A 16,341-nucleotide genomic window follows, 5' to 3' on the forward strand; every position below is an offset into this window, starting at 1 on the left:
GAGCGGAGGGGCGGATGAGTGGAGGAGCGGAGGTGGGGAGGAGAGCGGAAGACCGGCCCACATTTCGCCTGAGTCCCGCGGATTGGGAGTACCAGGGCCTGGAGCCTGATTCGCTTATGGCAAGCAGTTCAGGAGAACCAGGGCCCAGAGCGGCGGAGCGGAGGAGCGGAGGAGCGGAGGAGCGGAGGAGCGGAGGAGCGGAGGAGCGTAGGGGCGGATGAGTGGAGGAGTGGAGGTGCGGAGGAGAGCGGAAGCCCGGCTCACATTTCGCCTGAGTCCCGCGGATTGGGAGTACCAGGGCCTGGAGCCTGATTCGCTTATGGCAAGCAGTTCAGGAGTACCAGGGCCCAGAGCGGAGGAGCGGAGGAGCGGAGGAGCGGAGGAGCGGAGGAGCGGAGGAGCGGAGGAGCGGAGGAGAGCGGAAGCCCGGCCGACAATTCGCCTTAGTCCAGCGGAGAGGGAGTACCAGGGCCTGGAGCCTGATTCGCTTATGTCCAGCAGTTAGGGGGAGTACCAGGGCCAGGAGCGGAGGAGCGGAGGAGCGGATGGGCAGAAGAACGTTTAAGCGGTGGAGCGGAGGGGCGGACGAGCGGAGGAGAGCGGAATCCGGCCGACATCTCGCCTGAGTCCCGCGGAAAGGGAGTACCAGGGGCTGGAGCCTGATTCGCTTATGGCAAGCAGTTCAGGAGAACCGGGCCCAGAGCGGAGGAGCGGAGGAGCGGAGGAGCGGAGGAGCGGAGGAGAGCGGAAGCCCGGCCAACAATTCGCCTAAGTCCCGCGGAGAGGGAGTACCAGGGCCAGGAGCCTGATTCGCTATGTCCAGCAGTTCAGGAGTACCAGGGCCGGAGCGGAGAAACGGAGGAGCGGAGGAGCGGAGGAGCGGAGGAGCGGATAAGCGGATGAGCTGAGGAGAGCGGAAGCCCGGCCGGCAATTTGCCTGAGTCCCGCGGAGAGGGAGTACCAGGTCCTGGAACCTGATTCGCTTATGTCCAGCAGTTCAGGAGTACCAGGGCCAGGAGCGGAGGAGCGGAGGAGCGGAGGAGCGGAGGAGCGGAGGAGCGGAGGAGAGCGGAAGCCCGGCCAACAATTCGCCTAAGTCCCGCGGAGAGGGAGTACCAGGGCCTGGAGCCTGATTCGCTATGTCCAGCAGTTCAGGAGTACCAGGGCCGGAGCGGAGGAGCGGAGGAGCGGAGGAGCGGAGGAGCGGAGGAGCGGAGGAGCGGAGGAGCGGAGGAGCGGAGGAGCGGATAAGCGGATGAGCTGAGGAGAGCGGAAGCCCGGCCGGCAATTCGCCTTAGTCCCGCGGAGAGGGAGTACCAGGTCCTGGAGCCTGATTCGCTTATGTCCAGCAGTTCAGGAGTACTAGGGCCAGGAGCGGAGGAGCGGAGGAGCGGATGAGCAAAATAACGTTTAAGCGGTGGAGCGGAGGAGCGGATGAGCGGAGGAGAGCGGAATCCGGCCGACAATTCGCCTTAGTCCCGCGGAAAGGGAGTACCAGGGCCAGAAGCGTGATTTAATGATGTTCAGCAATTCAGGAGTACCAGGCCGAGGTGCGGAGGAGCGGAGGGGCGGATGAGTGGAGGAGCGGAGGTGGGGAGGAGAGCGGAAGACCGGCCCACATTTCGCCTGAGTCCCGCGGATTGGGAGTACCAGGGCCTGGAGCCTGATTCGCTTATGGCAAGCAGTTCAGGAGTACCAGGGCCCAGAGCGGCGGAGCGGAGGAGCGGAGGAGCGGAGGAGCGGAGGAGCGGAGGAGCGGAGGAGCGTAGGGGCGGATGAGTGGAGGAGTGGAGGTGCGGAGGAGAGCGGAAGCCCGGCCCACATTTCGCCTGAGTCCCGCGGATTGGGAGTACCAGGGCCTGGAGCCTGATTCGCTTATGGCAAGCAGTTCAGGAGTACCAGGGCCCAGAGCGGAGGAGCAGAGGAGCAGAGGAGCGGAGGAGCGGAGGAGCGGAGGAGAGCGGAAGCCCGGCCGACAATTCGCCTTAGTCCAGCGGAGAGGGAGTACCAGGGCCTGGAGCCTGATTCGCTTATGTCCAGCAGTTAGGGGGAGTACCAGGGCCAGGAGCGGAGGAGCGGAGGAGCGGATGGGCAGAAGAACGTTTAAGCGGTGGAGCGGAGGGGCGGACGAGCGGAGGAGAGCGGAATCCGGCCGACATCTCGCCTGAGTCCCGCGGAAAGGGAGTACCAGGGGCTGGAGCCTGATTCGCTTATGGCAAGCAGTTCAGGAGAACCGGGCCCAGAGCGGAGGAGCGGAGGAGCGGAGGAGCGGAGGAGCGGAGGAGAGCGGAAGCCCGGCCAACAATTCGCCTAAGTCCCGCGGAGAGGGAGTACCAGGGCCAGGAGCCTGATTCGCTATGTCCAGCAGTTCAGGAGTACCAGGGCCGGAGCGGAGAAACGGAGGAGCGGAGGAGCGGAGGAGCGGAGGAGCGGATAAGCGGATGAGCTGAGGAGAGCGGAAGCCCGGCCGGCAATTTGCCTGAGTCCCGCGGAGAGGGAGTACCAGGTCCTGGAACCTGATTCGCTTATGTCCAGCAGTTCAGGAGTACCAGGGCCAGGAGCGGAGGAGCAGATGAGCAGAAGAACGTTTAAGCGGTGGAGCGGAGGAGCGGATGAGCGGAGGAGAGCGGAATCCGGCCGACATCTCGCCTGAGTCCCGCGGAAAGGGAGTCCCAGGGCCTGGAGCCTGATTCGCTTATGGCAAGCAGTTCAGGAGAACCGGGCCCAGAGCGGAGGAGCGGAGGAGCGGAGGAGCGGAGGAGCGGAGGAGCGGAGGAGAGCGGAAGCCCGGCCAACAATTCGCCTAAGTCCCGCGGAGAGGGAGTACCAGGGCCTGGAGCCTGATTCGCTATGTCCAGCAGTTCAGGAGTACCAGGGCCGGAGCGGAGGAGCGGAGGAGCGGAGGAGCGGAGGAGCGGAGGAGCGGAGGAGCGGAGGAGCGGATAAGCGGAGGAGCGGAGGAGCGGAAGCCCGGCCGGCAATTCGCCTTAGTCCCGCGGAGAGGGAGTACCAGGTCCTGGAGCCATATTCGCTTATGTCCAGCAGTTCAGGAGTACTAGGGCCAGGAGCGGAGGAGCGGAGGAGCGGATGAGCAAAATAACGTTTAAGCGGTGGAGCGGAGGAGCGGATGAGCGGAGGAGAGCGGAATCCGGCCGACAATTCGCCTGAGTCCCGCGGAAAGGGAGTACCAGGGCCAGAAGCGTGATTTAATGATGTTCAGCAATTCAGGAGTACCAGGCCGAGGTGCGGAGGAGCGGAGGGGCGGATGAGTGGAGGAGCGGAGGTGGGGAGGAGAGCGGAAGACCGGCCCACATTTCGCCTGAGTCCCGCGGATTGGGAGTACCAGGGCCTGGAGCCTGATTCGCTTATGGCAAGCAGTTCAGGAGTACCAGGGCCCAGAGCGGCGGAGCGGAGGAGCGGAGGAGCGGAGGAGCGGAGGAGCGGAGGAGCGGAGGAGCGGAGGAGCGGAGGAGCGGAGGAGCGGAGGAGCGGAGGAGCGGAGGAGCGTAGGGGCGGATGAGTGGAGGAGTGGAGGTGCGGAGGAGAGCGGAAGCCCGGCCCACATTTCGCCTGAGTCCCGCGGATTGGGAGTACCAGGGCCTGGAGCCTGATTCGCTTATGGCAAGCAGTTCAGGAGTACCAGGGCCCAGAGCGGAGGAGCAGAGGAGCGGAGGAGCGGAGGAGCGGAGGAGCGGAGGAGCGGAGGAGCAGAGGAGCGGAGGAGCGGAGGAGCGGAGGAGAGCGGAAGCCCGGCCGACAATTCGCCTTAGTCCAGCGGAGAGGGAGTACCAGGGCCTGGAGCCTGATTCGCTTATGTCCAGCAGTTAGGGGGAGTACCAGGGCCAGGAGCGGAGGAGCGGAGGAGCGGATGGGCAGAAGAACGTTTAAGCGGTGGAGCGGAGGGGCGGACGAGCGGAGGAGAGCGGAATCCGGCCGACATCTCGCCTGAGTCCCGCGGAAAGGGAGTACCAGGGGCTGGAGCCTGATTCGCTTATGGCAAGCAGTTCAGGAGAACCGGGCCCAGAGCGGAGGAGCGGAGGAGCGGAGGAGAGCGGAGGCCCGGCCGGCAATTCGCCTGAGTCCCGCTTAGAGGGAGTACCAGGGCCTGAAGCGTGATTTAATGATGTTCAACAATTCAGGAGTACCAGGGCCAGGTGCGGAGGAGCGGACGAGCGGAGGGTTGGATGAGTGGAGGAGCGGAGGAGCGGAGGAGAGCTGAAGCCCGGCCCACTTTTTGCCTTAGTCCCGCGGAAAGGGAGTACCAGGGCCTGGAGCCTGTTTCGCTTATGTCCAGCAGTTCAGGAGTACCAGGGCCGGAGCGGAGGAGCGGAGGTGCGGAGGAGGGGAGAAGCGGAAGAGATCGGAAGCCCAGCCGACAATTCTCCTGAGTCCTGCGGAAGGGGACTACCAGGGCCTTCAGCCTGAATCGCTTATGTCTAGCAGTTCAGGAGTACCAGGGCCCGGAGCGGAGGAGCGGATGAGAGGAGAAGCGGAGGAGAGCGGAAGCCCGGCCGACAATTCGCCTAAGTCCCGCGGATTGGGAGTACCAGGGCCTGGAGCGGGGGAGCGGAGGAGCAGATGAGCAGAAGAGCGGAGGAGCGGAGGAGCGGATGAGCGGAGGAGCGGAGGTGAGCGGAAGCCCGGCCGACAATTCGCCTAAGTCACACGGATAGGGAGTACCAGGAAACTGGAGCATGATTCGCTTATGTCCAGCGGTTCGGGAGTACCAGGGCCTCGAGCGGAGGAGCGGGGGAGCGGAGGAGCGGATGAGCGGATGAGCGGATGAGCGGAGGAGCGGAGGTGAGCGGAAGCCCGCGGATTGGGAGCACCAGGGCCTGGAGCCTTATATGCCTATGGCAAGCAGTTCAGGAGTACCAGGGCCCAGAGAGGAGGAGCGGAGGAGCGGAGGAGCGGAGGAGCGGAGGTGAGCGGAAGCCCGGCCGACAATTCGCTTGAGTCCCGCGGAAGGGGAGTACCAGGGTCTGGAGCCTGAATCGCTTATGTCCAGCAGTTCAGGAGTACCAGGGACAGGAGCGGATGAGCGGCAGAGCGCATGAGCGGAAGAACGGAGAAGCGGTGGAGCGGAGGAGCAAAGGAGCGGAGGAGCGGAGGAGCGGAGGAGCGGATGAGAGGAGAAGCGGAAGAGAGCGGAAGCCCGGCCGACAATACACCTGAGTCCCGCGGAGAGGGAGTACCAGGGCCTGGAGCCTGATTCACCCAGGTCCAGCAGTTCAGGAGTACCAGGGCCAGTAGCGGATGAGCGGCGGAGTGGATGAGCGGAAGAACGGAGAAGCGGAGGAGCGGAGGAGCGGAGGAGCAGAGGCGCGGAGGAGCGGAGGAGAGCGGAAGCATGGACCACAATATGCCTAAATCCCGGAGAAAGGGAGTACCAGGGCCTGTAGCGTGATTAAATGATGTTCAGCAGTTCAGGAGTACCAGGGCCATTGCGGAGGAGCGGAGGAGCAAAGGAGCGGAGGGGCGGATGAGTGGAGGAGCGGAGGAGAGGGGAAGCACGGTCCACATTTCGCCAGAGTCCCGCGGATTGGGAGTACCAGGGCCTTGAGCAGGTTCACTTATATCCAACGGTCAGGAGTACCAGGAACTTGAGCGGAGGAGCGGAGGAGCGGATGAGAAGAGAAGCGGAGGAGAGCGGAAGCCCGGCCGACAATTCACCTGAGTCCCGCGGAGAGGGAGTACCAGGGCCTGGAGCCTGATTCGCCCAGGTCCAGCAGTTCAGGAGTACCAGGGCCAGCAGCGGATGAGCGGCGGAGCGGATGAGCGGAAGAACGGAGAAGCGGAGGAGCGGAGGAGCGGAGGAGCGGAGGAGCGGAGGAGCGGAAGAGCAGAGGAGCGGAGGAGCGGAGGAGAGCGGAAGCCCGTCCGACAATTCGCCTGAGTCCCGCGGAAGGGGAGTACCAGGGTTTGGAGCCTGAATCGCTTATGTCCAGCAGTTCAGGAGTACCAGGGCCAGGAGCGGAGGAGCGGAGGAGCGGAGTACCGGAGGAGCGGAGGAGCGGAGGAGCGGAGGAGCGGAGGAGCGGAGGAGCGGAGAAGCGGAGGAGCGGAGGAGAGGAGGAGCGGAAGAGCGGAGGAGCGGAGGAGTGGAGGAGAGGGGAAGCACGGTCCATATTTCGACAGAGTCCCGCGGATAGGGAGTAACAGGGCTTGGAGCCTGATTCGCTTATGTCCAGCAGTTCTGGAGTACTAAGGCCCGGAGCGGATCAGCGGCGGAGCGGATGAGTGGAAGAACGGAGAAGCGGTGGAGCGGTGGAGCGGAGGAGCGGAGGAGCAGACTTATGTTTCTCTTCTCAAAGGCGGGGAAGCTTTGGGGCAGCAGGACCCCTTAGACTGGCCAATATGAGCCTTCTATGGACATAGCTCTCCCGGACGTATGACCGGGGCTCCCGGACCTCTTGGTACATACTTGTGAATGATTGGATGAGCTAATGTTTGTTTGGTTGTGGATGCTTTTCGGCTAACGCTATTAGCACAGCTATGAAGACTTAAGGTGTGTGTGTGTCTGTGTGTGTGTGTGAGTGTCTTTGTGTGTTTGTGTGAGTGAGGTTGTTTTGGTGGGGGGGGGGGGTCGCGGACAGGGAGTACCAGTGCCAAGAGCGGATGAGCTGAGGAGCGGAGGAGGGCAGAAGCCCGGCCCGTGATTCGCTTATGTCAAGCGGTTCGGGAATTCCAGGGCCCAAAGCGGAGGAGCGGTGGAGCTGAGCTGTGTGTGTGTCTTTGTGTGTTTGTGTGTCAGTGTGTTCTTGTGTGTGTATGTGTGAGAGTTTATTTAGGTGGAGGGGGGGAGTACCAGGGCCCATAGCGGAAGAGCGGTGGAGCTGAGAAGCGGAGGAGCGGAGTAGCGGAAGTATTGTTTCTCCACTCAGAGGCGGGGAAGCTTGGGGGCAGCAGAACCCCTTAGATGGGCTAATATGAGCATTCTCCGGACATAGATCCCCCGGACGTATGATTGGAGCTCCCGGACCATTGGGCACACACATGTGAATGAGTGGAAGAGCTAATGTTTGTTTAGTTGTGGATGCGTTTCGGCTAATGCTATTAGCACAGCTATGATGAGTTAAGGTGTGCGTGTATGTGTGTGTGTGTGTGTGTGTGTGTGAGAGTTTGTTTAGGTGGGGGGGGGTCGCGGACAGGGAGTACCAGGGCCTCGAGCGGATGAGCTGAGGAGCAGAGGAGGGCATAAGCCCAGCCCGTGATTCCCTTATATCCAGCGGTTCGGGAGTTCCAGGGCCCAAAGCGGAAAAGCGGAGGAGCGGAGAAGCGGAGGAGTGGAGGAGAGCAGAAGCACCTCTCGCAATTCTCCTGAGTTTGCAGGATCGGGAGTACCAGGGCCAATAGCGGAGGAGCGGAGGTGTTGAGAAGCGGAGAAGCGGAGGAGCGGAGGAGCGATATTATATTTCTCTTCTCAAAGGCGGGGAAGCTTGGGGGCAGCAGGACCCCTTAGACCGGCAAATGTGAGCCTTCTCCGGACATAGATGCCCCGGACGTATGACCGGAGATCCAGGACCTCTGGGCACATACATTTGAATGAGTGGACGAGCTAATGTTTGTTTGGTTGTGGATGCGTTTCGGCTAATGCTATTAGCACAGCTATGATGACTTAAGGTGTGTGTGTGTGTGGGTGTTTGTGTGTTTGTGTGTTTTTGTGTTCTTGTGTGTGTGTGTGTGTGTGTGTGTTTGTGTGTGTTTGTGGATCGGGAGTACCAGGGCCTATAGCGGAGGAGCGGTGGAGCGGAGAAGCGGACCATTGGGCACACACATGTGAATGAGTGGATGAGCTAATGTTTGTTTGGTTGTGGATGCATTTCGGCTAATGCTATTAGCACACCTATCATGACTTAATGTGTGTATGTGTGTCAGTGTGTGTGTGTGTGTGAGTGTCTTTGTGTATGTGTGTGATAGTTTGTTTTGGTAGGGGGGGGGGGGGGGGGGGTCACGGACAAGGAGTACCAGGGCACACACATGTGAATGAGTGGAGGAGCTAATGTTTGTTTGGTTGTGGATGCGTTTCGGCTAAAGCTATTAGCACAGCTATGAAGACTTAAGGTGTGTGCATGAGTGTATATGTGTGTCTGTGTGTGTGTGAGTGTCTTTGTGTGTGTGAGAGGCTCTTTTGGTGGGGGGGGGTCGCGGACAGGGAGTACCATAGGGCACACACATGTGAATGAGTGGATGAGCTAATGTTTGTTTGGTTGTGGATGCGTTTCGGCTAATGCTATTAGCACAGCTATGATGAGTTAAGGTGTGTGTGTATGTGTGTGTGTGTGTGTGTTTGTGTGTTTTTGTGTGTGTGTGAGTTATTTTGTGTGAGAGTTTGTTTAGGTGGGGGGGGGAGTACCAGGGCCCATAGCGGAGGAGCGGTGGAGCTGAGAAGCGGAGGAGCGGAGGAGCGGAGGTAATGTTTCTTCTCTCAGAGGCGGGGAAGCTTGGGGGCAGAACCCCTTAGACGGGCTAATGTGAGCATTCTCCGGACATAGATCCCCCGGTCGTATGATTGGAGCTGCCGGACCATTGGGCACACACATGTGAATGAGTGGATGAGCTAATGTTTGTTTGGTTGTGGATGCGTTTCGGCTAATGCTATTAGCACAGCTAAGATGAGTTAAGGTGTGTGTGTGTGTGTGTGTCTGTGTGTGTGTTCGTGTGTGTGTGTGTGTGTGAGTTTGTTTAGGTGGGGGGGGGGGGCGCGGACAGGGAGTACCAGGGCCTCGAGCAGATGAGCTGAGGAGCGGAGGAGGGCAGATGCCCGGCCTTGATTCGCTTATGTCCAGCGGTTCGGGAATTCCAGGGCCAAAAGCGGAGGAGCAGTGGTGCTGAGAAGCGGAGGAGCGGAGGAGCGGAGTAGCAGACGTATAGTTTCTCCTCTCAGAGGCGGGGAAGCTTGGGGGCATCAGAACCCCTTAGACGGGCTAATGTGAGCATTCTCCGGACATAGATCCCCCGAACGTATGATTGGAGCTCCCGGACCATTGGGCACACACATGTGAATGAGTGGATGAGCTAATGTTTGTTTGGTTGTGAATGCGTTTCGGCTAATGCTATTAGCACAGCTATGATGAGTTAAGGTGTGTGTGTGTGTGTGTGTGTGTGTGTGTGTGTCTGTTTGTTTGTTTTTGTGTCTGTGTGAGGGTGGTCATGTGTGTGTGTGTGAGAGTTTGTTTAGGTGGAGGGGGGGTACCAAGGCCCATCGCGGAAGAGCGGTGGAGCGGAGAAGCGGAGGAATGGAGGAGCGGAGGTCATTTTTCTCTTCTCAAAGGCAGAGGATGGGAAGTTTAGGGGCAGTAGGACGCTTTAGACCAGCCACTGTGAGCCTTCTCCAGATATAGATCCCCCGGACGTATGATTGGAGCTCCCGGACCATTGGGCACACACATGTGAATGAGTGGATGAGCTAATGTTTGTTTGGTAGTGGATGCGTTTCGGCTAATGCTATTAGCACAGCTATGATGAGTTAAGGTGTGTTTGTGTATGTGTGTGTGTGTGTGCGTGTGTGTGTTTGTGTGTTTTTGTGTGTGAGTGAGTGTGTTTAGGTGGGGGGGGGGGTACCAGGGCCCATAGCCGAGGAGCGGTGGAGCTGAGAAGCGGAGGAGCGGAGTAGCGGAGGTATTGTTTCTCCTCTCAGAGGCGGGGAATCTTGGGAGCTATTAGCACAGGTATGATGACTTAAGGTGTGTGTGTGTGTGTGTTTGTTTGTGTGTTTGTGTGTTGTGTGTTCTTGTGTGTGTGTGTGTGTGTGTGTTTGTGTGTGCGTTTGTGTATATGTGTGTGACAATTTGTTTAGGTGGGGGGGGGCGCGGACAGGGGGTAGCTGGGCCTGGAGCGGATGAGCTGTGGAGCGGATGGAGGGCAAAGGCACGTCCCATAATTCTCCTGAGTCCGGCGGATCGGGAGTACCAGGGCCCATAGCGGAGGAGCGGAGGAGCGGTGGAGCGGAGAAGCGAACCATTGGGCACACACATGTGAATGAGTGGATGAGCTAATGTTTGTTTGGTTGTGGATGCATTTCGGCTAATGCTATTAGCACAACTATGATGACTTAATGTGTGTATGTGTGTCAGTGTGTGTGTGTGTGTGTGAGTGTCTTTGTGTATGTGTGTGATAGTTTGTTTTGGTGGGGGGGGGGGGTCGCGGACACGGAGTACCAGGGCACACACATGTGAATGAGTGGATGAGCTAATGTTTGTTTGGTTGTGGATGCGTTTCGGCTAAAGCTATTAGCACAGCTATGATGAGTTAAGGTGTGTGTGTATGTGTGTGTGTGTGTGTTTGTGTGTTTTTGTGTGTGTGTGAGTGATTTTTTGTGAGAGTTTGTTTAGGTGGGGGGGGGGGAGTACCAGGGCCCATAGCGGAGGAGCGGTGGAGCTGAGAAGCGGAGGAGCAGAGGAGCGAAGGTAATGTTTCTTCTCTCAGAGGCGGGGAAGCTTGGGGGCAGAAGAACCCCTTAGACGGGCTAATGCTCACATTCTCCGGACATAGATCCCCCGGACGTATGATTGGAGCTCCCGGACCATTGGGCACACACATGTGAATGAGTGGATGAGCTAATGTTTGTTTGGTCGTGGATGCGTTTCGGCTAATGCTATTAGCACAGCTATGATGAGTTAAGGTGTGTTTGTGTGTGTGTTTGTGTGTGTGTATGTGTGTGTGTGTGCGTGTGTGTGTTTGTGTGTTTTTGTGTGTGTGCGAGTGTGTTTAGGTGGGGGGGTTACCAGGGCCCATAGCGGAGGAGCGGTGGAGCTGAGAAGCGGAGTAGCGGAGGTATTGTTTCTCCTCTCAGAGGCGGGGAAGCTTGGGAGCTATTAGCACAGGTATGATGACTTAAGGTGTGTGTGTGTGTGTGTGTTTGTGTGTTTGTGTGTTCTTGTGTGTTTGTGTGTTCTTGTGTGTGTGTGTGTGTGTGTTTGTGTGTGCGATTGTGTATATGTGTGTGACAGTTTGTTTAGGTGGGGGGGGGGGCGCGGACAGGGGGTAGCTGGGCCTGGAGCGGATGAGCTGTGGAGCGGATGGAGGGCAGAAGCACGTCCCATTCAGCCACCGGCAACCATAAAAACCTATCTTTAACTTAAAAACAAACAAAAATGTGCAATATCTCATTTCTGTGCAATATTCAGAAACTGTGCAATATTTCATCTCATAACAGCTACATTGTGCAATATTTCATCTCATCTCATAACAGCTACACTATAATGTTCCCTTCTATCATACTATTGCGCACTCCTTACCCCACTTGTTACTAAGACACTTATAGTTTTATCAGTGCTTACTAAGACACTCTATAGTTTCACTGAAACACTTTATAGTTTATAGTTTATTTTTATTTATAATTCTGCCTTTCTTTTATTATTTATTACTGTTATATTTTCTGTAACTCTGGCACTGCAATTTCCTTCGGGATTAATAAAGTTGTTCTGATTCTTATTCTTAATTCTCCTGAGTCCGGCGGATCGGGAGTACCAGGGCCCATAGTGGAGGAGCGGTGGAGCGGAGAAGCGGACCATTGGGCACACACATGTGAATGAGTGGATGAGCTAATGTTTGTTTGGTTGTGGATGCGTTCGGCTAATGCTACTAGCACAGCTATGATGACTTAATGTGTGTGTGTGTGTTGTGTGTGTGTGTGTGTGTGTGTGTGTGTGTGTGTGTGTGTGTGTGTGTGTGTGTGTGTGCGTGTGTTTATGTGTGTGTGAGAGTTTGTTTTGGTGGGTGGGTGGGGGGGGGGTTCCCGCGGACTGGGAGTACCTGGGCCACGAGCGGATGAGCTGAGGAGCGGAGGAGGGCAGATGCCCGGCCTTGATTCGCTTATGTCCAGCGGTTCGGGAGTTCCAGGGCCCAAAGCGGAGGAGCGGAGGACAGCAAAAGCCCTGTCCGCAATTCACCTGAGTCTGGCGGATCGGTAGTGCCTGGTTCCGCAGCGGAGGAGCGGAGGAGCTGAGAAGCGGAGGAGCGGAGGAGATGTTTCTCTTCTCAGAGGCGGCGAGGGGGGGGGGGGGAGCAGGACCCCTTACCCTTATCCCCCGGACGTTTGAGTGGAGCTCCCGGACTTCCGGGCACGCACATGCGAATGACTGGATGACCGGGAGTGCCAGGGCCTGGAGCGGATGAGCAGAGGAGAGGCGGAGGGCAGAAGCCCGGCCCAGTTCGGGAGTTCCAGGGTCCAAAGCGGGGGAGCGAAGAAGCGGAGGAGAGCAGAAGAGCAGAAGACTGGCCCGGAATTCACCGAAGTCCCGCAGATCGGGAGTTCCAGGGCCCGGAGCGGAAGAGCGGAGGAGCGGAGGAGCGGAGCAAAGCGGAAGCCCGTCTTAACAACAAGGAAATTACAGATGAGGCTATAATTTCCACAGAAATCTTTAAATTCTATAGCCACCTATACACTTCGACATTATCAAAAAGCGATTGTGACTCCTTTCCAACAAATATTCCTCAATATATCCCAAAAATAAACAACAACAAACAACATATGTTTGTTTTGTATATGTTTATATATAAACAACAAAAAATATACAGTTTGATGTCCGAGATTCCTTGTGAATCGCCAACTTAATTACATGTTGTATTCCCCTTGCAATCTTTTTTCGTTTTAATTTTTTATTTTGTCTATCTATTGATTTAATTATTTCCTTTTAATTTCTTTTTTTGTCTAGCATTGTAAATTTCTCACAAACCGTTAACACTATTAACTTCTGATTACATACAGACCGAATGTCCTTATGTCCATTGCTTCCTCATGCCTGGTTGTTTCATTGACATTCAGTTCTACCTTGCCATGTTTATTTGTACATTTGTATATTTGTGTGTACTATTTATGTTCAATTAAAAAAAAAAAAAAAAGAATGAGAGGCTGAGAAAATCTCCATGTCTCTCTCTCTCCCCCCCTTAATGCCCCCCCCCCCCCTCTTCCTCACGGCGGCCGACGCAATGTGATTCTCGCCGTTGTTGTGGAAGTAGGGTAAAGGATTCCCCGCGTCGGTGCGAGCGATGCGTTTCAAGGCGTATTGCATGTGTGTATGGAGGGGGGGGGTCTACAGGATACCGCAGGCCGGCAATGGTGCACCTTCTCCGGACATCGATCCCCGAAACGTCGGCGTGGAGCTCCCGGAGCAGCCGGCGTGTACATGTGAATGAATGGAGGAGCTAATGTGTGTTTGGGGGGTGGTGGTGGTGGTGGTGGTGGTGTGTGGGGGGGGGCGTTTCGGCTAATGCTATCAGCACAGCTATGATTATCCCCAGAACGTTGAGAACGAGCTCCCGGAACTCCAGACATGCGTATATAAAAGAGTGGAATTAAGGCGTGTGTGTGTGTGTGTGTGTCTGTGTGTGTGTGTGTGTGTGTGTCGGACAGAAATAATGTTGGGGACAGAAATTGTTATTAGCCAGCTGGCAGATGACACAACCTTAGTTTTGAAAAATGAACATCAAGTCCCAATAAGTGTTGAAAAAATTAAAACATTCTCCCGGAGCAGCCGGCGTGGACATGTGAATGAATGGAGGAGCTAATGTGTGTGTGGTGGTGGTGGGGGGGGGGGGCGTTTCGGCTTGACGGGAAAGATACCAAATGTGTCACAAATGCAAAAGTTTGGTGCTGTGTGCTATGCATACAAGCACAACAAAAAGAAACTTGACTCAAGAGGTGAGAAGGGAGTTTTCATTGGATATGCCAAAAATAGTCCAGCTTATTTTGTATATTATCCAAATAGTGAAAGAGTACTAAAACAGACTGCTAAAATTTGTGTCGAACCCATCTCCAGAGCAACAAACCCAGACAGAGATGAGCTCAGACCAGGATGATGATGATGATGATGATGATGATGATGATGATGATGATGATGATGATGATGATGATCAGTTAGACATTTAAAGAGGCAAGGAGTTCCCTCAATGCTGACAAGTGGATGAAATCTATGGACGAAGAGATGGAGTAATTGAGAGAGAAGAACACTTTTACCCTAACACAGCTACCCCAAGGCAAGTGTGCAGTGGGGGTGGGGGTAGGGGGTGGGGGGCGTAAGCGCTAAAAAGAAATGAAGATGGCACAAACAAATATAAAGCTCGGTATGTTGCTAAGGGCTACAGTCAAAAGTATGGCACGGATTTCGAGGAAACATTTTCTCCAACAGCAAATATGACAAGTGTGAGGGTGTTTATGCAGAAATCAGTTCCGGAAAATTTGTTCTTACACCAAATGGATGTAAAGACAGCCTATCTTCATGCACCCATAGATTGTGAGCTCTGTGTAGAACAACCAGAAGGGTATGAAGTGACAAATAAAAAACAGAAGCTGGTGTGTAAACTTAAAAAGTCACTATACGTCCCTGAACAAGCCGGTCGTCATTGGGATCTGATGCTCCATTCTTACTTGATTGACAATGACTTTATTCAGAATGAAGCAGATCATTGTGTTTATGTCAAAGAAAACCAAAATGACAAGGTCATCATCATAATATGGGTAGATGATTTAATCATAGCTGCGAGTGATGAGGAAGTAATGAAAGAGGTGAAAATCATGCTTACAGCTAGATTTAAAATGAAGGACATGGGCAAAGTGATCAAAATCAATACCCAGAAAATATGTCAGTCAGAAGAGTGTGTTAAGATGTCACAAAGAAAATATGTGGAAAGGTAGCCCTACAGTATTGTCCAACACAAGAGATGCCGGCACATGTTATGACAAAGCCTGCATCACAGTTTAAGTTGTTGAATTTTTCAAAGTTGTTGTTTGTTGTTTGGGTCATGAGTATTTTATTTTGATGTAAATGGGCAAAGATACCAATAATATGAGAGCAAGTGGGGGCGTTGTTAACTGAGAAATATGCTCTCAATTATTTTCCGTTTTATTTCCAAGGGCCAGTCTCAGCTTCCGGTCAACAGGATCCCGCAGACCGGCCAAGGTGCACCTTCTTCGGACACGGATCCCCGTGACGTCGGCGTGAAGCTCCGGGAGCACCAGACATGCACATATGAATAAGCGAAGGAGTCAACTCCATAAGTCCTCCACTCACGGCCTCGGTGTCACTGAATCGAGCAATTTGGTTTTTAATGTTTAAAAATCGGCTTAACATTGAGGTCGAAAACACAGCGGTATCGTTAAAATACAGTAACAGGGTGATAACATCCATGTAAGAAGTGGAGGGGGATTTATTGCACTCACGGCCCCACTCGTTTATTCCTCTCATACACAGCAGCCAGATCACCTGCTGGAGCTCCAAGCGCTGTGCACAGTCGGATGCCGCCATCTAGCGGACATAAAATGTAAGGAAGCGGAGGGAGAAAGCCATCCGGTGTTCCCCGAGTAGCGGCGACGAACGAGTTTAGAGCCGTGGAGAAGGTTTGCTTACCCCCCAACCTCTCTTTCTTACTTCTTCTTCTTCTTCTTCTTCTTCTTCTTCTTCTTCTTCTTCTTCTTCTTCTTCTTCTTCTTCTTCTTCTTCTTCTTCTTCTTCTTCTTCTTCTTCTTCTTCTTCTTCTTCTTCTTCTTCTTCTTCTTCTTCTTCTTCTTCTTCTTCTTCTTCTTCTTCTTCTTCTTTTGTCTTTTCCCGTCAGGTGTGGCCACAGCGAGTCAACTTTCTCCATCTAACCCTATTCTCCGTATCCTCCTCTCTCACACCAACTACCTTCATATCCTCTCTCACCACGTCCATAAATCCTCTCTTTGGTCTTCCTCGAGACCTCTTGCCTTGCAGCTCCAATTCCAGCATCCGTCTACCAATATATTCTCTATCCCTCCTCTGTACATGACCGAACCATCTCAGTCTGGCTTCTCTGACCTTCTCTCCAAAACATCGAACATGTGCTGTTCCTCTGATACTCATTCCTGATCCTATCAATCCTGGTCACTCCGTAAGAGAACCTCAACATCTTCATATCTGCAACCTCTAGTTCTGCCTGCTGTCTTTTTGTCATTGTAACAGTTTCTAGTCCATACATCATCGCTGGTCTCACCACTGTCTTGTACACCTTTGTACACCTTGGTAATGGGCAACCCCGTATCTGACCGTGTGACACAGCCAAGCAGTGCAGACAATGTGAGACGATCAACTAGAACCAAAAAGAAGCCCAGTTACTTTAATAGTTATGTGACTAGTGCTATTGACGATGACCAAGTGTTCACTAACATTGACTACTGTTATAGACTGGCGTGTGGTGTCCCACAGACATTTAAAGAGGCAAGGAGTTCACTTAATGCTGACAAGTGGATGAAATCTATGGACGAAGAGATGGAGTCATTGAGAGAGAAGAACACTTTTACCCTAACACAGCTACCCCAAGGCAAGTGTGCAGTGGGGGTGGGGGTGGGGGGTGGGGGGCGTAAGCGCTAAAAAGAAATGA

Source organism: Fistularia commersonii, unplaced genomic scaffold, assembly GCF_037954325.1.
Source record: "Fistularia commersonii isolate RoL2024-O1a breed Wild unplaced genomic scaffold, RoL_Fcom_v1.0 HiC_scaffold_48, whole genome shotgun sequence".
Taxonomy (NCBI): domain Eukaryota; kingdom Metazoa; phylum Chordata; class Actinopteri; order Syngnathiformes; family Fistulariidae; genus Fistularia; species Fistularia commersonii.